The 26877-nt window shown below is 42.5% G+C and overlaps 1 protein-coding gene and 2 long non-coding RNA genes across 8 annotated transcripts in view; 1 reads left to right on the top strand and 2 right to left on the bottom strand.

The window, feature by feature from the left end:
• LOC129620872 (leucine-rich melanocyte differentiation-associated protein-like) overlaps positions 1-26877 on the bottom strand; it is a 226982-nt gene that overhangs the window by 12932 nt on the left and 187173 nt on the right. The gene's annotated exons all lie outside the window — the stretch shown is intronic.
• LOC129620951 (uncharacterized) lies at positions 12390-13838 on the top strand. Its single transcript, XR_008698948.1, has 3 exons — positions 12390-12524; positions 13395-13489; positions 13709-13838. It is a non-coding gene; the product is annotated as an uncharacterized LOC129620951 (long non-coding RNA).
• The window catches only part of LOC129620959 (uncharacterized), a 44994-nt gene continuing 41067 nt past the window's right edge, over positions 22951-26877 (bottom strand). Inside the window, exons 2-3 of the long non-coding RNA XR_008698952.1 lie at positions 25310-25476; positions 22951-23114 (exon numbers count right to left, since the gene is read on the bottom strand). This is a non-coding gene — a long non-coding RNA (uncharacterized LOC129620959). The remainder of the gene's footprint in view (positions 23115-25309; positions 25477-26877) is intronic.

Below are 26877 nucleotides of genomic sequence, written 5' to 3'. Positions count from 1 at the left end.
CAATTAATTCTAACACTGAGTCATTTTTAGTCATTCACAGAAGGGAAACCTAGGTATACATGACCCATGTACCAACGATGGCTAGAATCTCTCTCCCACCCAGTATGCTCTTCAAGAATGTAACCTTGCTGCTTCCTCATCAAGGGATAGACTAATCCCCCTACCCTTGGGCCTGGCAGGCTGGAACTCCTTTCACGATGGCAGTAGGTCGTAAATGTGACACAGCTGCCATCTCATTGCTGGAACACTTGCAGTGGGAGCCCTGGGCCGCCACAAAGGAGATTAAGCTAACCCTCAGAGGTGGCCATACGAGATGAAGCCAAGCCACATACAGAGGCCACATAGACGGGCGCCAGTGACAAGTCCTGGAATCTTTGAATCACTCAGCCCCAATGCCCCGACATGCATGTGAATGAGCTTTCAGAGGATTCTGGCCCCAGCTTTGAGCCACCCCTGGCCCTCGAGCCTTTCCAGTGGATGCTCCAGGCTTGTGGATCAGACATAACCCACTTCACTGTGTCCTCTCTAAATGTCTGACCCATAGATTCCAGGAACACAATAAAAGGGCTGTTTCAAGTCTCCATGTTTTGAGGTGATGCAGCGACCTAACAGGAAACCTGAAGGCCATATCAGAACCAAACCCAGGTCTGCTGATGGTAGGTTCAGCACTGCTTCTCCTTGATCACTCTGCCACTGCAACATCTGCACAAAGCCAGATACATGTTGCAATACCACACCAACTTACTACACAGTAAATAAGGCAGACACTGAGAAAAGTTTACCTAAAACCCCACCACATCCACAATGGCTGAGCAGAGGTTGCAAATGCCCTTAAGACTAGTCAAATCTCCCCAGATGACCAACCAACAGAAAACCTACATTCTCCAGGAATAGCAGAAGCTGCATATTTCAGCATCCAAATAGAAAAATAATAATAATTACATATATTATATATATATAATTTTATATATATATATATACACACACACACACACACACCACCCAGCAGTCACTGACATTCACGGGCCCAGTGATTTGTTCCCAAATATAAAATTCCCTGAAAAGCAATCACTACCCCCAGATAGAGGCCCTTACATCTCCTATAAATTCCATTTTACTTTAAGCTTGGAGAGTATCAACAATCCCCCAACCTGGTCATCTGCCATGTGGGATGGTGACTCAAGTGTAGATCCTCCAGGTGGATATAGCATGAAAATGCATAGGCTGAGCAGATTTAGGATTTGAGGTTGAAATTCAAATGGATGAAGACAGTGGTAAATACCTGAGTCTTATTCTTTCCACATCCTCCCACATGAGGCTCCACAGAGGGGCACATTTTCAGATTCACCCTCTTCTCTTTAAGTGAACTCAGCCGCTAAGAATCTCCATTTCTTCACCACAAACCCAAAATCAAAGACCCAACAATATGGTCTTTCAAGAAGAAAGGCCCAAGATCTCAGCCACCCCCAAGCTCAGTACATCAGGAAGTATGAATATAGTATGCTTTTTCCCCACACTTCCCGTGACTATTTTCTGGATCCAATATTTATCTTTTTTATGGAGTTACTAAAATGAAGTTTTTCAAAGGCACAAAAATTAAATCACACTTAACCAATCACTTCATCAATTGTCTTTATGGAAAATAAAAACCAGAACTTTAAAATAAATCTTAAAAATACAGTAGCATCAACTCTCCACACAGATACAGTCATCATTTGTGGAAGCCTTCCCCTGCAGATCGGAAAAGGACTGATGGCTTCCCCCAACTCTATCATCTAACCAAAACTATAGAATTTCCTGCATCTCTCTAACCTCTCTAGGGCGCACTGGCCCTTTCTTTTCCCTTAGGCACTTCACCTCTTCTTCTTGACCTTAGTTTCTTTCATTGTAACACACTTCAGAGAGAAAGGGACTTGTCCAAGTCACAGAACTCAGCAGGAACCTCAACTCAGGTCTGACTCTCAGTAGACTGTTCCTTTCCCCTCTCCTTCCTTGTTGAGCTTATTCTGTGTTCAGCTGCCCTGAGTCTTCCCCATCCAGGCCCTCACAGTGGTCACAGCACAAAAACACCCAAGGGATGCTGAGCCTGGCAGGAGGATCTCCCACCTCTGCACATCAGTGCAAAAGACCCAGTCTCCAAACTGAGAACCTCCCACTCAGATACTCCAGTACCAACTGAAAGAGGAAAAAGACAGAAGTATCCCTAAAATGGCTGAAAACAAAACAACAAAGCTTCCCTCTGGATTCCATGCAGCAAGTCACTCGAGGACAGAACGCGTAGCTTTGCCCTCCCCACGTTCTCACCTTGCACCAGACACTGCATGGCCTGACCACTGCGCTAACGGAGAGGCTGCAGATGTGAGAGAGGTCTTTAATTTATTTCCCTCCCTGATTTATTTTCCCCCCCGCACATCACTCTGGTATGACAACAACGCATAACTTGATTACACGTGATATATAAAATCATTGCAGCTGTTCAGAAATACAGCAAGAGAGTTTCAGATCCACACTCAGCAACAGACACACTCACACACACACACACACACACACACCAAGTCGGACTTTGTGCATCTCCTGCTAAAATCACACAGGAGACGAGAAAATGAAAAGCCCTTCATACCATTGACTATGTATTTCCAGCATTCCCTTCGCACAGGCTTTGTTGATAGATTCAGAATTAAGAGGACCTCCTTTTTGAAAAAACAACAGCCAGAGAAGGTATAATGGTAGCAGACAGCATTTGGGGGTGAAATGGCAACAGTGCAACAGAAAAATGAGTGTGTGTACTGTTGAACTTTACTTGACGATGCTGCTGTGAAACTGGGTGTATTTAATTCCCCTTTAAACGGCACGTAAAAGTTTCTCTCCCGCCTGCTCACTCTGTGGGCTACATACCGTGCCTAAGATTAATCCCTCAGGAGTTTTTTATTTCCTATTCTGCCTATCTTTCATCTTCACCCCAGACTAAGCAGATGGATGTGAATTCAAAGTTTTCTGATCTTTAGCACAAGTTATGGAGGGTTATCTTTGGCTGTATATCTTTCCGCTGGCAGTGCTCCCTTGGTGATGAAGGATTAACCACCCCAGCTGTCTCTTCCCAGAATGATGCAGTGCCGTGCTCCTCGACACGACAGCATCACTTAATCTTAATGTCCGCTCTCCGAGCGCAGCCGCGCAGGACAAAGCCAATCAACATCAGATGCCACCAAGATGGACCTACTGCTTGGCCCTGGAGTCTCTCACCCTCTCACTCCTATTAATCAACATCATGCAACCCAATCCCAGAGTTCACTTCTCTTAAACCACAGTTAGACTAAGCTAGGGTCCATGTGAACCATCGGAAGCACGTGGTGGGAGGAGGGCGGTGGGCGACAATCAGATGCCTCAGGAGCACAGCATGCCAAGCCACTCCACTGAGACAGACTGTCCTTTTCCTCCGCCCAGCCTCGATCCAACGCCAACACTGGTTCTGGAGCGTTCAACACTGCTTCCCACGCTGACACTGACCCACATGGCATCACAGAGATCATCTTGGATGCATCCTAACCCGCCTTTCAGGAACCCCAAAAGAAACTGAAGAAAGACATGTCCCATTCACAATCCAACTGTATCAGTTCCCCTTTCCTGAATCTCCACCCCTACCAGCAGCTGACATGGGCAAAACTGGGTCTAGTATTTACTTCTTTTTGCCTAAATACACAGAGTCTACCACAGAGGGCAAAAATGGAAACCCCGACACTACCCTGCCCCAAAAAGTGCCCTGCTTGTGTGATGGGTACATACACAAATACATTAAATCCTAAATCCTCCCTCCTTTTCCTTTTCTAAGTTGACGTATCACAGGTAGGGAAAGCGGAATGGTACTCTCAGGTCTTACTCTGGCTCCAAGCAATTAGAGTAACACACCTCCCTTTTCTTTCTCAAGGAAGGGAACAAAAAAGTCAGCCCAGATCTCAAAGGCAAACGTAATAAAACAGTAAATTATTGCTAGAGTTTACTAAACAAATGCAACCTAGTTAAATTTGGAAAAATCTTCACTTTTGCTTACATTTGCAATTTTACTGCTGAACTACTGGTATTTCTTACTTATGCAACATTAAAATGTATAAGAAATCCTCTTGTGTGCTATATCCAGCAACTACTCTTGATTTATAATACCTAATTTAGGGGGGAAAAAACACAACTAAACCTGATTTAAATCACAGATTACTCTGTAAAACACAAGCAAGGAACTATTCCAAATCCTAAATGTAATTTAAACATATTTATATTTTACAGTGATATATTTTCCCCATTCCTTGTCTTATGACTGTAAACTTTCTATAATTATATAAGCAATTTCCCTGAGGTCACAACATTGATCATAGTTATAAATTGCTCAAGTACAACACACAGTGAGCGGATAAAATACACGCTGGACATCGCAAACAGGTTCATCAAATCAGGAGTCGGGCGGGAGAAGATGAAGGAGAGAAGAGTGGAGACAGAGAAGCAGAAAAATGTAACCAACAAATTTTCCAAGAAGTCACTGCACACTGTTACATCTCCTTCTTCAAAGCCACGTGGATCACAATTTTTACACACTGTCCCGAGTAGAGCTTGGATATATTATTTTATGATATTCTTAACCTTCTGTCTAGTGCTCTGAAAACCACGTGAGTAGGAAACCTAGGAAACAAACTGTTGATGTCACACAGTTCAAACCCAAGTAAAAACCAAGGAGAGAAGTCCTCCACAATTACAACAGCCCTTTTTTCCAGAACAGTAGTTCTCAAACTGTGTTCTCTGGAACCCTAGTATTTCATGGAGGTATTCCCTGGGTCACGCAGGTGAGATCCAGGCTTCCACTTCTTCTCTTCTTTGAAGAGAAGAGCAACTTCTCTTCATCTGTTTGCTCCCTGGGGGGCTTAGTGGAAGAAATTTTCCTTGGAAAAAAATAGTTTTAAATGTTATAAGAAAGAAAAAAAGGGGGGGGGGGGGTTGGAAACTACCACTGCTCGAGATGTCCGAATGAAGAATGGGATCTAAAGCAGCTCTCTGGGAGCTGTTTCCAGTTGTCAGTGATTCTGGTGTTCAGAGGTAATGCTCTTAGTGAGACAGGATGAGCATTCTCACTGCATAGGATGCAAACGGAGCTGTTGTGAGGTGCCTCGAGTGTCCAGGGTTCCAGACAGACAGGCTGACAAGCCAGCCACCCCTGATGGCTAACAACACCACGCTCCATGCCGGGCAGCTGCCTATTAGGAAGACAGCTGAGACCCAGAGGGAAGGGAGCAATCAGCCTGTGACAGGCACTGCCTTGTTCAACGTAAAATAAATTTTAAAAGACCTGTGTTCTCTGAAAGCGAGGAATGCAGCACTTCAAATTTGTCCTCCTCAACATTTTCGAAGGAAATCTAAGCACGTCTACAGCACAGAAGCCGGGTGCAGCTCTCAGAGTCAATGACAGAGCTACTGTTGCATGTTTCCAGGAGGATGACCTTTTAGACACTGACAATCTGAAGCAAATCATGTTCTCCGTGTTCCCTTCACTCTACACCTCCGCATCTTCCTCTCCTCCTCCTGTCTCCACTGTCCTACTTACTCACTATTAACGGTTCCCACATAGAGCATATCTGGCTTTCTGTAGCACAACTTTCCCTCACTGGAGGTAATATTCACAATATTTAACTGACATGGCGCAGGCATGGACCAACAGGAAGAGAAGCTGGCTATGGACAGTGAACAGTCATACACAGAGGTGAACTCGATCCACCAATGTAAGTCTTGACACCAAAAGAAAGAGAAACAGTACATCCCACGAGTTAATTCTGAAAGCTTCCAAGTCGGAGTTTAAAACTCTATTCTACCATTCTATTATCTGTTGAACCTTAGGATTATTCAACTCAGAATCTGTCTCTGCCTCTGTATCACAGGCAGGATAGTTCCTGCCCGGGAAAGGTAAATGAGTTAACACAGATAAAACTAAAATGTAGCTTAAGTGCTCATAAATACAAAAGGTTGGCTGGCTGACTTCTGTTTGTGCTTGTCATTTAGAACCTCTAGCTGTTTTGTGGGTTCCCCCATAAACAAAATAAAAACAGAAAGTCTTGCACATTAAGGGGGAAAATGCCAGCCCCTGTGTGGACGATGTGAGGGGTGAAATCTCAGGTGATGAACTGCAGGTGGTAAAGCTCATACTGCCAGGGTTACTACCCAGACACACAGCAGATTCTTATCACTTGATTAGTTTTTTTTAATCACTGTATCAATTTTTATTAAATATATACATATAATTATTTTCATAACAAAGCTTGATATAGCTCATGGGAAAAATCAAAAAAGCAATTAAAATCAATGATGATGATAATATAAATATCTAATATTTTACTAAAAATTTACTATATGCCAGCATTGGGCTAAATGTTTTATTATATCAACTAATTTAATATTCATAAGTCTTTGATATAGGTAACAGAGGCTTAGAGTGGTTAAATAATTTGTTTTGACTCATTGGAAAAGACTCTGATGCTGGGAGGGATTGGGGGCAGGAGGAAAAGGGGACGACAGATGATGAGATGGCTGGATGGCATCACCAACTCAATGGACATGAGTTTGAGTGAACTCCGGGAGTTGGTGATGGACAGGGAGGCCTGGTGTCCTGCGATTCATGGGGTGGCAAAGAGTCACACACGACTGAGCAACTGAACTGAACTGAATGTCACATTGCTCCTAAGTGACAGCATCAGGATTTGAACCGAGTCTGAAACCAAAACTTATGTGCTTAAGCTCTGTAGAAGATTGCTTCCCTGAAATAATAGAAGTTCACCTTTTGGTCTATTTCCTTCAGATTTTTTTCCTAAGCCTAGAAACAGTTAAGTAAGGAGACAAGCAGGTAGATGAACAAATGCAAAACGTTCCCATTGAGTCATTTAAATTTTTATATAGGATTAATCAATATAATTACTTATGTATTAAAATATATTTCATCTAGGCACATCTTCAGTCCCATGAACCTTGAATTTTTTCATGTAAGATAGTTTCTCTATGGGCAAGTTTTATAAATCTCAAGCCCAACTACTTTCCACTTCAGTTTCACCCATGAATCCCAGATTCACCCATGAACCTTGGACATGACTTTTCAAAGATGAATAAACAGAGTGCAACACAAACCCACAACCCAAGGGTTTCTCAGAACATAGCAGGGCCACACAGACCCAATATTAAAAGGAAACGGGGGAAACCAAGAGCTTGATATCATGGAGGGACAGGAGTTTCTGTACAAATATTTTCACCAGTAAAAGCAGCTTGAGGCAACCCATTAAATGTCAATAATGGCCAGCTCTTTCCATCCTTCAAATCAAATCTTTCAAATCTCTTTTTTCATCAATTCCTGTAATTGTAGAACCAGAAACAATCCTCTTGGGGCCCATTCTTCATCTCTTTCCTTGTGGGTGCTGGTGGTGGTAGACTTAATTATGGTCAGAAATTAGGCTCACTTGGCACTTTTTTTTTTTTTTTTTTTTTTTTTGTCTTCTCAAGGACAGAACCTTGAATTCTATTCCAGCAGGGAGAGCAGAGAGATTCAAATTCCTCAGAAAACTGAGTTACAAGACTTTGAAAGCTGAAACTACCCAGCAAGTGACAACTTCAATTCTTTCAAAGTTATTAAATTGAGGAGGAAATGGGAAATAAGGCCATCGTCCAACAAGAAAGGTCAAGTTCTGCTCTCAGACACTTGGGCACAACTCCCAAGGTTTTAGTCCACCCCTGCCGGAAGCTGGCACCTAAGAAAGTTAAATCATCATAACTGTCGGCAGAGAGCTCCTGAAAGACAACTCACATCCAACCTGTGATCTGTCGACTACTGAGTGTGCTAACATAAAACATAAGCATTGATCAAAGGTCATCGGACCCTGTCTGCCGTCTTTCCCTGGGAACCACCCCAACTGGTCCTACTTCCTCAGGCACCCACAGAACAGCAAGCCAACAACTTGCTTCTCGCATTTCTCAAAAAGGGTGGCCAGGTGTCTCATCAACTCTTCAGAGATGGGAAGACCAGCTTTCCACAGGTTTTCAATTTGATAGATTTCAACTATTTTTGAATATGGTCCTTTTCTTCATATATGCATCTTCTTTTACTCTCTTCAGTAACATAGCAGCTTTCTTCATGTGAGTCCTGCATTATTTCATAGTAAATTAATTTGTAAGCATTTGATGCTATTATTAGCTGTCAGTGAGATTCCGTCTCCCTGCCCCATTTCACTATATGGATTTTTCTATATATTTTGACTAGTTTCTATAACTCCAATTAATTTGCTTTTTAGTTGACTCTATTGAGTTTTCCAAATTAGCCACCACTTCACTTAAACATAATGATATTTTTATCTCCTCCTTTCCATTATATATAACTGTTTTCTATTTCTCATCATACTGCATTAACTAAGGCAATGATTGCAAACTCAACGTGACCACAGGGCCAGGCAGGTAACTCAGCTGAGAAAACCCAGCTAAGGAGGACTTGCAGCAGGTAGAGAATGAGGATGTGTGTCTGCAGGTGACAGGGACATTGTGCTCTGTCTTCGTGTTACATTCAGGAGGACAGGTTTCATCTTGCCAAATTTTCAAGAGAAGCCAGAGATAAGGATTTTCTGCTGAATTCATTCCAGTTCTTTAAAGAAGGTTTAAAAGGTTCAAACTATTTTTTTTTTTTTACAAACATGGATCAGGCCAAGAGAAAATGTCTGATGGTCAGATTTAGCCCAAGGGTGACCAACCAACTCTAGTTGAGAACATCCAGCATTTTAGAAAGTATTGAATTTAAATCAGAATAGAAATGAACACACTCTTCTTAGCACTGATTTCCTGTAATCTTGGGCCACTAAAGAGGATATTACTGTTTGACTTGAGGTAAAGAATCTCCATCACATTAAGTCTCTCCATCGGTTCAGCTCAGTCGCTCAGCCGTGTCCAACTCTTTGCAACCCCATGGACTGCAGCGCGTCAGGCTTTCCTGTCCATTACCAACTTCTGGAGCTTACTCACACTCAAGTCCATTGAGTCACTGATGTATACAACAATCTCATCCTCTGTTGTCCCTGTCTCCTCCCGCCTTCAATCTTTCCCAGCATCAGGGTCTTTTCTAGTGAGTCAGTTCTTCACATTAGGTGGCCAGAGTATTGGAGTTTCAGCTTCAGCATCAGTCTATCCAATGAATATTCAGGACTGATTTCCTTTAGGATAGACTGGTTGGATCTCCTTGCAGTCCAAGGGACTCTCAAGAGTCTTCTCCAACACCACAGTTCGAAAGCATCAATTCTTCACTGCTCAGCTTTCTTTATAGTTCAACTGTCATATCCATACATGACTACTGGAAAAACCATAGCTTTGACTAGATGGACCTTTGCTGGCAAAGTAATGTCTCTGCTTTTTAATATGCTATCTAGGTTGGTCATAGCTTTTCTTCCAAAGGGCAAGGGTCTTTTAATTTCATGGCTGCAGTCACCATCTGCAGTGATTTTGGAGCTCAAGAAAATAAAGTCTGTCACTTTTTCCATTGTTTCCCCATCTATTTGCCATGAAGTGATGGGACCAAGATGCCATGATCTTAGTTTTCTGAATATTGAGCTTTAAGCCAACTTTTTCACTATCCTTTTTCACTTTCATCATGAAGCTCTTTAGTGCTTCTTCAGTTTCTGCCATAAGGGTAGTGTCATCTGCATATCTGAGATTATTGATATTTCTCCCAACAATATTGATTCCAGCTTGTGCTTCATACAGCTCAGCATTTCACATGATGTACTCTGCATATAAGTTAAATAAGCAGGGTGACATTATACAGCCTTGATGTACTCCTTTCCCGATTTGGAAATAGTCTTTTGTTCCTTGTCCAGTTCTAACTGTTGCTTCCTGACCTGCATACACACTTCTCAGGAGGCAGGTAAGGTGGTCTGGTATTCCCATCTCTTTCAGAATTTTCCACAGTTTGTTGTGATCCACACAGTCAAAGGCTTTGGCATAGTCAATAAAGCAGAAATAGATGTTTTTCTGGAACTCTCTTGCTTTTTCAATGATCCAGCGGATGTTGGCAATTTGGTCTCTGGTTCCTCTGCCCTTTCTAAATCCAGCTTGAACATCTGGAAGTTCATGGTTCACATACTGTTGAAGCCTGGCTTGGAGAATTTTGACTATTACTTGGCTAGTGTGTGAGATGAGTGCAGTTGGGTGGTAGTTTGAACATTCTATGGCATTGTCTTTCTTTGGGATTGGTATGAAAACTGACCTTTTCCAGTCCTGTGGCCACTGCTGAGTTTTGCAAATTTGCTGGCATATTGTGTGAAGCACTTTCACAGCATCATCTTTTAGGATCTAAAATAGTTCAACTGGAATTCCATCTCCTCCACTAGCTTTGTTCATAGTGATGCTTCCTAAGGTCCACTTGACTTCGCATTCCAGGATGTCTGGCTCTAGGTGAGTGATCTCACCATCATGGTTATCTGGATCACTGAGATCTTTTTTGTATAGTTCTTCTGTGTATTCTTGCCACTTTGTCTTAATATCTTCTGCTTCTGTTAGGACCATACCATTTCTGTCCTTTATAGAGCCCATATTTGCATGAAATGTTCCCTTAGTATCTTTAATTTCCTTGAAGAGATCTCTAGGCTTTCCCATTCTGTTATTTTCCTCTGTTTCTTTGCATTGATCACTGAGAAAGACTTTCTTATCTCTCCTTGCTATTCTTTGGAACTCTGCATTCAATTGGGTATATCTTTCCTTTTCTCCTTTGCCTTTAGCTTCCCTTCTTTTCACAGCTATTTGTAAGGCCTCCTCAGACAGCTGTTTTGCTTTTTTGCATTTCTTTTTCTTGGGGATGGTCTTGATCATTGCCTCTTGTACAATGTCATGAACGTCCGTCCATAGTTCTTCAGGTACTCTATCAGATCTAATTTCTTGAATCTATTTCTCACTTCCACTGTATAAACATAAGGGATTTGATTTAAGTCATACCTGAATGGTCTAGTGCTTTTCCCTACTTTCTTCAATTTAAGTCTGAATTTGGCAATAAGGAGTTCATGATCTGAGCCACAGTCAGCTCCTGGTCTTGTTTTTCCTGACTGTATAGAGCTTCTCCATTTTTCAGTTCAATTCAGTCACTCAGTTGTGTCCAACTCTTTGTGACCCTATAGACTGCAGCATGCCAGGCCTCCCTGTCCATCACCTGCAAAGAATACAATCAATCTGATTTTGGTATTGACCATCTGGTGATGTCCAAGTGTAGACTCTTCTCTTGTGTTGTTGGAAAAGGTTGTTTGCTATGACCAGTGCATTCTCTTGGCAACACTCTTGTTAGCCTGCTTCGTTTTGTACTCCAAGGCCAAATTTGCCTGTTACTCCATGTATCTCTTGACTTCCTAGTTTTGCATTCCAGTCCCCTATAATGAAAAGGAATCTTTTTTGGATGTTAGTTCTAGAAAGTCTTGTAGGTCTTCACAGAACCATTCAACTTCAGCTTCTTCAGCATTACTGATCAGGGCATAGACATGGATAACTGTGATATTGAATGGTTTGCCATGGAAATGAACAGAGATCATTCTGTCATTTTTGAGATTGCATCCAAGTACTGAATTTTGGACTATTTTGTTGACCATGATGGCTACTCCCACAGTAGCAGATATAATGGTCATCTGAGTTAAATCACCCATTCCAGTCCATTTTAGTTTGCTGATTCCTAGAATGTCAATGTTTTTTCTCGCCATCTCCTGTGTGACCACTTCCAATTTGCTTTGATTCATGGATTAACATTCCAGGTTCCTATGCAATATTGCTCTTTACAGCATCAGACTTTATTTCCATCACCAGTCACATCACAAAAACAACTGGGTGTTGTTTTTGCTTTGGCTCCGTCTCTTCATTCTTTCTGGAGTTATTTTTCAACTGATCTCCCATAGCATATTGGGGACCTACTGACCTGGGCAGTTCAACTTTCAGTGTCCTATCTTTCTGCCTTTTCATACTGTTCATGGGGTTTTCAAGGCAAAAATACTGAAGTGGTTTGCCATTCCCTTCTCCAGTGGACCACATTTTGTCAGAACTCTCCACAATGACACGTCCATCTTGGGTGGCCCTACAAGGCATGGCTCATAGTCTCACTGAGTTAGACAAGGGTGTGGTCCATGTGATCAGTTTGGTTAGTTTTCTGTGATTGTGGTTTTCATCCTATCTGCTCTCTGATGGATAAGGATAAGAGGCTTATGGAACCTTCTTAATGGGAGAGACTGACTGAGGGAGAAGATGGGTCTTGTTCTGATGGGCGGGGCCATGCTCAGTAAATCTTTAGTCCAATTTTATGTTGAAGGGCGGGGCTCTGTTCCCTCCCTGTTGTTTGACCTGAGGCCAGACTATGGTGGAGGTAATGAAGATAATGGCGGCCTCCTTCAAAAGGTCCCATGCTCGCCCTGCTACACCCAGTGCTCCCAACCCTGCAGCAGGCCACCACCAACCCACGCCTCTGCTGGAGACTCCTGGACACTCACGGGCAAGTCTGGGTCAGTCTCTTGTGGGGTCACTGCTCCTTTCTCCTGGGTCCTGGTGTGCACAAGGTTCTGTTTGTGCCCTCCAAGAGTCTGTTTCCCCAGTCGTGTGTAAGTTCTGGTGGCTCTATGGTGGCGTTAATGGCCACCTCCTCCAAGAGGGCTTATGCCATACCCAGGTCTGCTGCACCCAGAGCCCCTGCCCCTGCAGCAGGCCACTGTTCACCCGTACCTTCACAGTTCAGTTCAGTTCAGTCACTCAGTCACGGCCAACTCTTTGCAACCCATGGATTACAGCACACTAGTCTTCCCTGTCCATCACCAACTCCCAGACCTTACTCAAACTCATGTCCATCCAGTCAGTGATGCCATCCAACCACCTCATCCTCTGTCAGCCTCTTCTCCTCCCTCCTTCAATCTTTCCCAGCATCAGGGTCTTTTCTAGTGAGTCAGTAATTTGCATCAGGTAGCCAAAGTACTGGAGTTTCAGCTTCAGCAACAGTCTTTCCAATGAATATTCAGGACTGATGTCCTTTAGGATGGACTGGTTGGATCTCCTTGCAGTCCAAGGGACTCTCAAGAGTCTTCTCCAACACCACAGTTCAAAAGCATCAATTCTTCGGCGCTCAGCTTTCTTCACAGTCCAACTCTCACATCCTTACATAACTACTGGAAAAATCATAGCTTTGACTAGATGGACCTTTGTTAGCAAAGTAATGTCTCTGCTTTTTAATATGCCATCTAGGTTGGTCATAGCTTTCCTTCCAAAGGGCAAGGGTCTTTTAATTTCATGGCTGCAGTCACCATCTTCAGTGATTTTGGAGCCCCCAAAAGTAAAGTCTCTCACTCTTTCCATTGTCTTCCCATGTATTTGTACCTTCACAGGAGATACTCAAACACAGTTTTGGCTCAGTCTCCGTGAGGTCTCTGGGTCCTGGTGCGTACAAGGTTTGTTTGAGCCCTCTGAGCGTCTCTGGCAGGTAAGGGGGTGATTCTAAATGCAATTTTGCCCCTTCTACCATCTTGCTAGGGCTTCTCCTTTGCCCTTGGATGTGGGGTATCTCTTTTTGGTGGGATCCAACATTCTCCAGTCAACAACTGTTCAGCAGCGACTTGTAGTTTTAGAGTTCTCTCAGGAGAAGATGAGTGCATGTCCTTATACTCTGCCATCTTATGCCACAAATGCACCTCATTGTCAGAAGTCGCCGTCTCCTCGCTGATCTTTCCCTCACTGCAATCCAATGTGGAGATGGAGGAGCAACAGCAGGCAGAGGAACAGCAGTAGCACTGAAGGACAGGAGGCAGCAGCAGACGAGAGGGTGCAGGGGCCGTGGCTCAAGGGCCTCACCAGGGTGGATGCCTCACCCAGAATGGTGCCCCCACCCCAGCCGGGAACCCAGGCCACCCCTGCAGGTGCATAAAAGCTGGCTTATTGGGAATATTTTATCAGAAATAAATTTTGAATTATGTTCAAATAATTTGGCTCTCCTTTGACTCTATGTGATTATTTTTACGAATAATTTTTTTAAACTAGCAAGGAAAAAAAAGAATACTTAAGATATATTATGGGCGAGTTTACTACCACTTTAAGAAATGTAAACAAACCTAAGTTTTTTAACTCCTTAGTTTTATTTTATTGGCTCAACCCTTAGTTGTGACTTGTTTTCTCACCCATACTCCAGTAACTTATGCTCTTCGATCAAAGTCCTAGTCATAAAACTGCCACTGACATCATCAGTTTCAAAAAATTATTCACAACTGGATCCATCGTCAACTCAGTCAACTAGCTTCAAATTCCAAGGCAATTCCACACCACAATTCACATCTGTATTCCCAAGTCCACTTTGATACAGTTCACTCTTTGGAAGGATGTTAGAATGACAAATCTTCTGGAAACAGGTTTTGGTTGGAGGGTGAGGAGGGGAAACAGTATTAAATAAAAAAGATATAACTGACTCAAGACAGCAAAAGACATTCAGTGCATGAATGTAAAAACATCACTAAACCTGGCTTACAAAATTGTTAATTATACATTTGACAGTGAAATATGACAAACAGCTGGGGCTAAAGAATACAAACCCACACAGGGAGAGAGTAGGAGCAGGGGAAAGTGCTCAAACACCATCAAAGAGGATGCTTCAACTCAACCTCCTCTGCTGGAGTCACTTTAACACCCACAAAGTAGGTTAACTACCTCACCCAAAGTTCATGAGCCTACCTCCTTACCTCCTGGACACAGGCTTCTAAGTACAAACTCTAACTTGGAAATCCTTCTCCACCATCTAAGCAAGTTGGGCTGTAAACTTTGTGGCCACCAGAAAGAGCTTGGTCAGAATCAAAAACCATGCATGTCCTGTAGCTTTAAGAAGAAAAGTCATGACTTTGAGAAATTTAGTCTTAATTTTTTTCAAAATACATCAAGAGTTTCCATGCCTTGAGAGACTCCTCCAGAGAAACCCCCAGAGCCTGACATCCCATCTCAAATACAGACCCAAGTGCTCACTACATCTGCCAGGAATCCGCTCTCGTGGGACACTTCCCCAACCCACAGGGAGGAGTCAGGGTCAGAAACACTCACATGGAGTTCAGAAACTTCACACCAGCAGAGTCAATGACAAGGCAAAGCCTGGTGGATTTGGGGGCAAGTAGGACAACAGGAGGATGGAAAAAAAGTCTAACTCTTTAAGGACCCCTTAAGCAGTCCTATGCTGGAAAAGATACAGACTCTCCCACACATGCTGTAACGGTAACTCTAGGTCCCTCCCCATAAGACATATCTGGTGGCCAAAAAAAAAGCCAACTAATGTTTAAGTCCCTGGTACATTTTATCACAAGTGACAGTCTGAAGGGTACAAGCTTAGATAAAATATTAGCATATCTCTATAAGTGCTATACTTTCTAATAAGCAAAAGTTTATTAGTAAACTCAATTTCAGCAAGTCTAAGATGGTAAATTTCAAAGTCCAAAGGTTGAAGCCTTCCAGAGGGTGGGAAATGATAGCACAATAGTCTCCTCTTTTTAGATGGGATGATGAAACATCTGTACTTGTTTGCCTCCACATAATTTTAGAAAATGCTGAGAACAACCAGATTGTGATTTAAGCTTCTATGAAAAGTAAAGACCACCAATGGACAGCCCAATCCCTTCCCTTAATAATCTTCTGCAAAGATTTCCACATCAGACAAAGGTTTCACATTACTATTCCCTCTGATTCTATCTCAAGCTGTCTCAAAATGTAAAAGGCACCAGAGTAACTAACTTTCCAGGACAAGGCATCAAGCTTCCTCTTCTCCAGGATATGGACCACTTCCGTGATGTGAAAGAGCAGAAATGGAAAGATTCCTGCTGGGCAGCAAAGATCCAAGAATATTGAGGGCTGATAGAGTAACAGGGGGTGGGGTCCAAACAAGGACAGAGCACATTATGGTGTCCAATACCAATTTAAAAAAAAAAACAAATGAAATAAGCATCCCAGGCAGCCCAAGAGGGATGTGTCCAGATGCCAGAATGAGGGAAATCGGTTGAGGGTGGGTCAATGGAAACAGCTTTACCCTCCAGAACACCATGGCAAAAGCCACATCAATGCCAGTTGTAGGATAGCACTCTATTTTACAAAATATAAAACTGTTTCATTGCAAATCTATGGAAACAATGTCACAGGGGCCAAGGGCTGTCACTTCGAGTCAAAAAAGGCCCATTTCAGCATGGCGCTGATGGCCAGCAACGTCAAGGCGAATTACACCCCCACTCACTGAGAGAGAAATCAAAGTCAGGAGACGAACGTTTAGCTGGAGACACACCCACAGGAGTTGGGAGAGCCAGTGCTTCCTCCAAGCCATGCCTCTGAGCCATCTATCATAGACTCAGACAAAGGATGCATTTTTTCCCATTGAGAAGTGGAAAGGGCTGGTGACAGGACAGTCCAAAGGGAGACCTGGGGAGCCGTTCTGAAGGCCAGGACCTACTCTTGCCACATATGGGAGTGGGAGGCAGGGGATGTCACCAGGCTACTGGCTGTTGGAACCTGAATATAAAAAAGGAAGTAATGACTAGAAACTGCAACAGATGGGTGCCCAAAGACAGAACTGGAGTTCTTTTTCCAGGTGGCATGAGGTTCCATGAGCTACCTGAGAGTGCTGGTAAGTGACACACAAGAAACACAAGACTTAGACAGGCTACAGATCTTGGGCAAGTCACACATTTTCTGGACCACAGCACAGTAACAATCCATGAGAAGACTCTGCATAAATGTGGTCTTATGGCTAGAAATTCCCTACAAGCAGGTCAGAAGGCAGAGCAAGAGGCAAAACCAAGTTCAAGGAGAAGAAAGGAGGTCTAATGCACATTCTAAAACAACCATCACTGCCATCCACAAACATGAAGCCAACACACAGGTCTGGGAGGGAAGCAGACCTTAAGGAAACAGATTTATGATATCCACATCTTCAGGAGAACTAGAGCCAAACTTCTACTGGGGAAAGAGCAAGTTCCTCAGTCTCCTTGATGTAGACCCAATAGTTATTAAAACTGCTGATTCTAAGGATGGAGGCTGCTCAAGTCTTTGTTCAGCCTGAAGATGCACAAAGAATAGTAAGTGTGTGCTCTAATTTAAAAGGAAAAGGAAGAGAAGGGCTACCAGTCATTAAGCAGCTTCTGGGTGCTAATCACTGTGATATGTATGAGTGTGTCTATGAAATTTTATTTAATCTTACCAGTTACCCATTTTATAGACAATCAGCTTAGAGAGAGATTATAAACTTTCCAACAAACATTCAACAATAGTCATGGCTCTTGGATAAGATGGAGATTAAGTCACTAAGAGCCTCACAGAAGATCTCTTCTGCCTCTAAAACTATGGTAGACCTTGAAAGAGCAAGGAGGGCAACAGAGGTTACCCCTCAATCCTTGGTGACCCACCATTCACACACACACAAAATCTTGTGCATTACATGAGAACCAGCAGATTCTACCTTAACAATGAAAGCCAAAGGGTGGCCAGCCCAGCTGAGAGGAGTAGGAGTGGCCACAGGTCTGCCAACCCCACAGAAAGGGATTATCCCTGGCAGTCTTTCCGTTAGGCAACTTTTAACTTGGGACATAAAAATGAAAAAGTGCCTTTGTTTAAAACCCTTCTGAAATTTCTGATCATGATGATTTATGTAAATAAAATGTTAAATTAAAATGTAGGTGTTAATAAAATTACATATATGATGGAATAGCTGTTCTTTTTAAAACTGGTCTGCAATAAATTTTCTAAATTCTGATTGCAGGTGATTCAGGCCTTGAAAGCTTTGCCAACAATAGCCAGCAGAGGTCTATTACTGAGGTGGTATTAATATAGCTATCATCACCAATTCAAAGCAGATAATAAAGGACTGACACATTTATTATCATTATTAATTAACAGTTTTCTGAGATGGAATTAAATCAATATGCTGCTCTGATATCATTTTAACTAGTTATGCAAATCAAACATTTAGAGCCCATGAACAGATATAAATGCCATTCAAAATTCACTTCACACTTATTACTGTAATATCAGAACTTTCAGGCTTTGCTAGTAAAAAAAAAAAAAAAAAGGACTTAATGCTCATTTAATTACACTCAGACATAAAGCTTATGGAATGAAAGTTGAAATAGCTGATTAGTTAGGAAGTCGTAGTGAGGCTATAACACTCGGGATAGACAATGAGATAATAATGTGAAAATGCAGGACTCTGCACAGAGTGGTTCTGGCAGATTCTATTAAAAAGAACAATGACATGTGCAAGAGATTATGTTTTAAAATTACAAAGTTGAGGAGCCTTTCTTAAGTCCAGAAAGAAGAAGCGGGAAGAGAGGAAACAAGAAAAAAGAAGAAAGAAAAACAAACCGGATGTGGGGAAAACCTACAACTCTAAAACTCATCTTTATAAAACAGAAAACTGTCAAGTTCAAAGGTCCAACATTTCTTCCTCACTAGATGATAATGATGACAATTTTCTTCATGCAGAATGCTACAACCACTTCTCAGCTTTTCATATCAGATGACAGCAGCATCTTTTTAAATATATTTTTAGCTTTTAATTTTTCACTTATGTATGTCTTAGCTCCTCAATGTAATGGTAAGATCAATAATGATAAAGGCCGTATTTTATTACCACTTTGAGTCCTACATAGCATGAAGTAAAATGTCTTTCCTTTGGTAGATCTGATGTTTCCTTCACTGCAGCACGTCCCAATGTGAATGATGCTGTGGTCCAATGTTCGGGGAAGGTTTTCCCACCATCCGATCCTGCAATATTTCTGGAGGAACACAGCTTCCTGGTATATTTTATGTCTGTTCCTCTTCCTGCCAGGCTCCCCAGGACAGCTACCTGGAGAGTCACTCTGAGTCAGAGTTCCCTGCTTCTGGGCCCAATAGGGGCGAGAAGAGATGTGAAAGGTTTGACATTTACAGATGTGGGTTACCAATGTGCAAAAGCAATCAAACCCCGAAGGTGGTGGTGGTGGTGGTGGTAGTGGTGGTTTTAGTCACTCAGTCATGTCCAACTCTTTGCGACCCCATGGACCATGCCAGGCTCCTCTGTCCATGGGATTTCCCAGGCAAGAATACTGGAGTGGGTAGCCATTTCCTTCTCCAGGGGAATCTTCCTGACCCAGGGATTGAACTCATGTCTCCTGCATTGGCAGGCAGATTCTTTACCACTGAGCCACCAGGGAAGCCTGCAGCAGGAGGGGTGAGGGTGCCAGGGGCGCTAAAATTACTGCCAGAGAATCTGAACAGCCTCTGTGGCTATCTGGGCAATGAAGAGGCTGGCTGAAGGCAGCAGTGCCAAAAGGCAGTGTGAGGCACAGAATTACTTTCCAAGGTCCTCCCCCAGCCTCAAGGTTGTGGGTCTACCAAAGCAGCTTTTGGGAACTCAAGCAGCACGTCCGGTGTCAGTGCCACTGCAGAGAGGCAGAGGTTCTGCTGGCTGAGTGCTCTGGGGGTCAGGTCACAGACAAACTTAAAGCCCCAGAAAGGAGTGGCCAAAGAGGCCAAATACCGCCTGGGCTATGGATCTGACTTACGATGGAGAGCCGGAGTGTTCTGCAGACCCTTACCAGGCTCTCAGCAAGCAGAATTAAGCTTGGGATATTTTTTTTTTATCGAAAGGACTGAATTGTTTCTATAGTGTAAGTTAATATGGGCAATATCTAGCTCTTTTTTTTGTTGTTCCCTCCAAATCATATTCCCATCTTCACCCTAGAGGAGTCCATCTGATCCTTGGTAGAATCCATTTCAGAGCCAGAAAATGAATAGCACATATACCAACAGAAAATATAGTACAATTGTTCTGCTGTGACCCAAAAGGAACAATATAAAAAGAAGAAAATGAGATTTTATTATCCTTTCCACACTTTCCACTATCACACTTAGCATCTTAACATTCTTCAAGTTCTTCTCAGGAATATAAAGCTCAAATCACAGACCAGTATCTGTTATGTTGTGCTGTCTTTGCCCGGGAATTCTACAAATTAAAAACTATAAAGGCTAAGAAGTTACAACTATATGCACTTGGATCCTGCCCTGGGAGGGGAAAAATGTACCTGAGTAGTAATGAGAGTAGGGAAATACACAGATTAAAAAGATTGGAAAGATGTATAAGAAAATGTGTAATTGCAGTTAACTTAGAGGAGTCTGATTATGGGTGATATTATCTTCTTTGTGCTTTGGTGTATTTTCCAAGCATTAACAATGCCCATCCTTCCACTGAAGAACATTTACAGAGGGCAAGGGACTAACCAAGCACTGCATAGGATGCTGGAAAAACAGCAATCAAGACAGACAAGGTCCCTGCCCTCTTGATGGAAACAACCTAATAGGGAAGACAGAATCAAACAAGCATTGACAACACAATGATTCGTGCTTTTTTTGTTTGTTTGCTTGCTTAATGAGGATTTACTACTACTTAGATTCTACACATATTTCCTGGGTCTTGAGCAAGTTTGAAACCTTCCAACTTAGAGTGTTCCTATCTTCCTAAAATGGAAAGCAAACCCATCGCATGTGCCTGAGGCTTGAGGAATCACTACATTTTCTACTTTTCCATGGTGAAGGTGCAAGACTTCTTGGACCCAAGACCTAAGCACCTAGGTAAACCATGTTGGTGGTTAGCTAAGCTGAGGCCCTGAACTCTTCTCCTGACTCTCATGCTAACTAAGCTTTAGCAAGTATTTCCCCAAGACAGCTATACCTGAGGCTCTCCACGTTTTCAGTCCCACTGACTTCTACACTGACTGCCTGTAAACAGCCAGACTCAACAACCCCACCTGCGGCCCAAACTTTCTCCACCTGTGACTGCACATGCTCACTCAGTCATGTCCAACTCTTTGTGACCCCATCAGGCTCCTCTGTCCATGGAATTTTCCAGGCATGAATACTGGAGTGGGTTGCTATTTCCTCCTCTAGGGAATCTTCGTTGACACAGAGATTGAACCGCATCTCCTGTGTCCTCCTGCATTGGCAGGCAGATTCTTTACCACTGGGCTACCTGGGAAGCCCTAAACACTCCATCAATCCCAAATATCAAGCAAAAATTGCCCTCAATTATTCTCTTTAATGGAGAAGGCAATGGCAACCCACTCCAGTATTCTTGCCTGGAGAATCCTGTGGACAGAGGAGCCCAGTGGGCTGCTGTCCATAGGGTCGCACAGAGTCGGACACAACTGAAGTGACTTAGCATGTGTGCATGCATCCATTCTCTTTAAGGGCTTCCCAAATGGTGCTAGTGGTAAAGAATCTACCTGTCAATGAAGAAGACACCAGAGACTTGGGTTTGATCCTTGGATCAGGAAGATCCCCTGGAGTAGGAAACGGCAACCCACTCTAGTATTTTTGCCTGGAAAATTCCATGGGCTGAGGAACCTGGTAAGCTACAGCCCATGGGGTCACAAAGAGTTGGACACAACTGAGTGACTGAACATTAGCAGGAGCCCAATCGTCTTAAAACACTTGATATTTCAAAAATATATATATATTTTTTCCCTATCTTTAAATATCTGGAGAATACAAATCTCAGAAAACTGTTATAGTAGAGAAAAGTTTTAAGGGAAATTGCTTGTTGCTATGTCCATTCTATTCTCCCTCTTCACTCTCCTCCCTGGGAAATTCAATCTCTGGTTCAAGAATAATATGGAAAGAATATTTGTGGGTATAAAGATTAATATGTGTAAATGACTCTAAAGATAAATGTTAAAATCTCATTGAGAGGTGAAATATATAAAATACATGCTCACCCTTTAGGGGCAAGGAGAGACTGTTAAGCAAGGGTATGTTAGCACTAACCACCTGTCAGACCTAATGTCAACATGGTCTTTGACCACTATGGCATGAACCTTCCAGGAGGTCTTGAGATCAGTGAGTGAAGAGTCCAGCCATGAGAAAACCACCACCTCAGTTCAAGGAACAGTATCAGTGGCAGGAAGTTAGGGACAAAGTCCAATAATTGGAACAGTAAGTAGGGCATCGACCCAAGATAGGACTGCAGAAAAGTGGATGGGACTTTTGCAGCCAATACAGAGGAGTGATCCCTGCAACCTCAGCCCATCCTCTTCCCCATCAGTTAGCACAGTCCAGCAACCGCCAGGACACACAGGTCAAATGCTGATTCCTTTGCCATGGCATAAACAATTGTGCATGTCTCCCCTTCACCTAGCTATGGGTACCCTATGGATATCCAGGGAAAGCCATGGACAGTAGAAGGCTCTCTGCCCCATTTCCCCATCTGTGCTGCAACCTGCCAAGCAGTTGGAGTTAGAGTAAAAACGCCTACAACTTTTATGGAGCCTACTCACCCCATTCCTTAAGCTTTTTCAAGGGGTCCTTCCTTTTTAGCAACTTAGCAAGAAGCCCAGCCCAGCCTTGAATCAAAGACAGCAATCTTCTTTCTTTCTTCAGTCCATCGTCTCTGACGTGACTCTCCCTCTACTTGGTCTTCACCCACCCCATTCTCTTCCTGAGAGCTGTTCTTTGGCCTCATTGGCCTAAGAAATCACTCAAGGGTAAAGGCAGCAAGAAAACCTTTAGCTTGTCAAAGAAGAGTGATTGTGGGACTGTTATCACGTGGGACTGCTGCTGCTGCTAAGTCGCTTCAGTCATGTCCGACTCTGTGCGACCCCATAGACGTGAAAGTCAATTGGTTCTCTCGCCACTGGCGCTATTTAAGCACAGTTGAGGTTTGTCTGTGTCTGGGCATGTAGGCAGGTGGTAAGAGGCTAAAATAGAGTATCATCTCCTCTTTAAGTTGTCCACATAAATTAAAAGTACATACTGTACTAATAAAAAAAAACAAAGCACAGGAGTTTAAACTCTAAATTTCCTCCATAAGGTTTTTCTTAAAGTTGGAAAATTCAGGTGAAGATGGGATTAGAGAAGAGGAACTACTGAAGTCTTTTACAGATAGGAGAGTGAGCACATACTTGTGTTATTTTCTAAGCATAGAAAGATAAACTAACAATCAACCATACTTCATTTATATTTATATATATATACACCAATAAAAACAAAGAAGTTAACAAATTACAGCAGGAGATCTACAAATTAGAGAGGTTTTAAGAAGATGAACAAAGTGGGGTGTTCACCTGGGTGAGAAAGCAAGAAAGATGTAAAATTACTTTTTAGAAACAGATGACACCTCTCCCACTGCCTGCAACCCCATCCCACATCCTGATCTATTTCAATCCAGCCTGGAAATAGAAGTGAATGTCCTCCTGAGACACAGTACAGTCAAATCCTGACTACCCCATCTATCGCTTAGACAAACCACCTCAATCGTTGTGCCTCGGTTTCCTCATCTTTAAGATGTAGTTAACAATAATTCTACCTCAGAAGGTTGCTATGACTATTAAATACAGTTGGTCCATGTAAAGTGCTCAAATACAGTTGGTCCATGTAAAATGCTCAGAACAATGCTTATGTATGGCAAGAGCTCAACATGCCATTAACCGCCATCAGCATGAGTATCACCATCAGCATGAGTATCATCAGCATGAGTTGGAAAGGTCTTTCCCACTCAAGCTTTACTCCATGTACCAATGATACCACCATCACTATTGAGGTCCCAGTGTTTGCATAGCTTCTAGCACTGACAGCAGCTATATCTCCTTGCACAGGCTTATCCTGACCAAACCTATGAATGAGTAAACCTCCATGAATGAGATCAAGTGAAAGCAATTTTGAGGGCTTGGTCCTTCAACTCTTTACATAACCAGTATATAATAATGGAGCTTTTTTGTGGTCTACAAGTCTTCAGGATTATTAGTGCTGCTTTGGTTAGGAAGCTGCAGTCTGATCCCCTGACTAGAAATACTGGCATAATTTATTGCATTATTACTCCTCTGAACTGAAAGCAATTAATTACCTGGAGCAGGAGGCACAAGTGAAAATTTATCAGAGGAAAGTGATGAAAAATGTGCCCATTGCTTTAAAATAATAGGTGCTTAATGGTTTTTTTGTTTGCTGGCTAATCTCAGGCATCTTATAAACAACTCCAGCCCCGTTATCAGCTGTGAATGCAGCCCCCACTCCTTCTTGCCCCCCTCTATTATTCTATCATCCCATATCTCTCTTGAGTACAAGAAATGTCTAAAACATTCACCTAAAAGCAGAAGAGAGACTCCATGCCTCTTCTGCATGAGAAAATTATTAATATAATGTAGAAATATCTGATAAAATATATTCCTACATTTATCGCCCATGTTGGTAGCACAAATACATCGACCTGACTGATGTCTCTATCACAGTCAGATCACAGTACCTTGCTTTAAATTTATAAAACTCAGACTCACCCCCTAAAAAAGACATTCTAAGGAACATACATACATTAACTCTTGTCTCCAACACCATATATGATATTCATATATCCTTCCTCTCAAAATCCTCCTACATAATCTCCAAGAATGTTTTCTACCAAGGCCTTCCCTAGTCTTTCTCCTTTTGCCACCATAGACCAAGACCCAGAAAGAGAGGAAACAGACCCAATAACATGTTATTGTATTATTCATAAATTCCATGCACATGTGAAAGAGGGGAACAGGGCTAAATTCATTCTATTTGTTTCTACTTTTCAGAATTATTCACATCTGTATGATTCCGTAATTGTTTCTTCTATAAAGTTATTGGAGTAATTTTGCTCCGTATATTCCCGATCAATTCCCCCTCTCAAGGGCACAGTTGAAAAGTGATATTTGAAAACGGCCTCTGATAGATTGCATGGTTAGTCAGCAGCAGAGACAAACAACCTAATCCAGCACAAATTAGTCCGGCTGCCAGCAATAGTTTTATACAAAGATGTAAATTATGTTGTCAAAATCGGTCGCTTTCTAGCTTGCTGCTCAGCTAACAAGAAACCACTTTGGCTGATAAAGATGAACACTAAGCTTCCCTCTCTTACAAATTTGCAAATCTGCCATTTCAGCATTCTGTTAGCCACAAACAAACAGCCAGCTATAATTGCTCCTTTGCTTCCACGGTGCTATTTCTCCCCCCTCGTGCTGTGCCTTCAAGGCTGCTCTCGAAAATAACAACAACAAAGCCCCAAAGCGCCACAACCAGAAACACTGGTCCCCCCTCAGACGAGGATGTCAGAGAAAGCTCAGCTTTTGCCCCCAGACCCCTCCCAACCTGACTGCCTCCCCTGCAGACCCAATAGCCCAGCCCACCCACACAGGGCTCGCTGTGTTCTGACTGTGGCCATGCAGCTCCCAGTACTGCTACTGAAAGGACTGGGAGAGCAGGGAACATTCTTGACTGGAATGGAAATGGAAACATTCTTAACGGCTTTGAACAAGGATCGTTTGTGACAGGGGCACATCCATTCTTCTTTACTGTACAAGCTCCCGTTCTGGGGAAGGGAGGGGAACAGGGCACACTTTCGAGGGGCCGAGAAGAGCGCTCCACCAGGCTGCCCGCATTATATTGGAATCGGATAGATCTCATGCTGGACTGAAAATAATAACACATTAGAATGGTAATTATATCCAGCATAAGTCAAATAAATAAATTATAAATTACAATTACCCTTTAAAGTTGCTAGTCTCACTGTTTGCTTTACAATTAACTGCAGGTGCTTCTGTATGTTTTATTATGGTCCCAAAGTTATATATTCGAAAGAATGGTACAGATGATTCCTGTTTATTTGTTAAATTAAAGCATTGTTGGTAAAATTACGGCTTAATTAATATTATGGGTACTGTATAACAAAATAGTTTACCTTGTACATAATTTATTTCCACATGCATCTCTCAGCCCAGACCCATTACGGCTCTAAGGCAGCTAAAATAAAATATTCCTCCTTTGCTGGCATTTTTCTAAATAGCAGTTCACTAAATCAATATTATTCACTTGGTATTTTTAAAAGCAGTGTATCTTAATAATTACACAGCATTAGAGTAGGCAATAATTTTACTTGCTAAGCATATTAAATTTAGCAAAGCATCAGTCAAATAGTTTGTTCTTTCTCAGAATGGGTGAGCAGTGAGTGAGTCTGGAACCATGCTCCTTTGGTATACATGTCACACAGAGTTTAAGAATGCGCCTGTGACTCCCTGAGCCAGACCAGCTCTATATATCTTTATTAGTTTCAGTGGTCAGTGCAGTGACCAGTTGTTTATTCTCATTACTCAAGACAAGGTGAGCCACTGGGTAGTGACTGCAATCACAGCTAAAAACATATGACTTTGTAGAAAGTAAAAACTGTAGACAAAGCTACCTGCACAGGGGCCTGGATGCCTCTTCAGGGCACAGGGATTAGGTAAGGCCAGGAAAGAAGACAATTAAATACATACACACATGGTTTTGTGTGCATGAGTATTTGATCTCTCTTGACCCTCTTACCTCTGGGACATTTTATATTGTTGCGTTGTCTTTTATTCACTGTAAAACACCATTAATTTTATATTTGTCCCGTCCAAGTTCATGTCTGCATTTATTCTTTCTCAAGCCCACAGAAAACACATTATGAACCTTCTCTCTTCTAATGACATCACCCCTAAATAAGATAAATCCTCTTCAAAAAAGCAATCAAATTCCATTCTTTCTCAGGAACACATGAACACACAAGGAGTTTTTAAAAACTCCATTCATTCAAAGCAGGTTAATTTTACCTGAGCTGTAGGCAATCACCAGCACTATCAAGTCAACACTTGTTCAAGCATCTAAAGGTGCTGTGGCCCCTGACTGGTGTGCATTTTAGGTAAATGGCTAAAACCTGTTCATAAACATGGACTGGGGAAGCAGAAAGAGGTGATGCTCAGCAACCAGGGCCTGGAAATGGCCTCTGAATCCACAAAGGAGGACAGCAGCCCACCCCTTCTCCATCTTCCCATTCCCTCTCTCCTCAGCGCA

The sequence above is a fragment of the Bubalus kerabau genome, chromosome 1 (genome assembly GCF_029407905.1).
Source record: "Bubalus kerabau isolate K-KA32 ecotype Philippines breed swamp buffalo chromosome 1, PCC_UOA_SB_1v2, whole genome shotgun sequence".
Taxonomy (NCBI): domain Eukaryota; kingdom Metazoa; phylum Chordata; class Mammalia; order Artiodactyla; family Bovidae; genus Bubalus; species Bubalus kerabau.
Note: the sequence above shows the minus strand (reverse complement) of the source record. Positions and strands in the feature narration are given on the sequence as shown.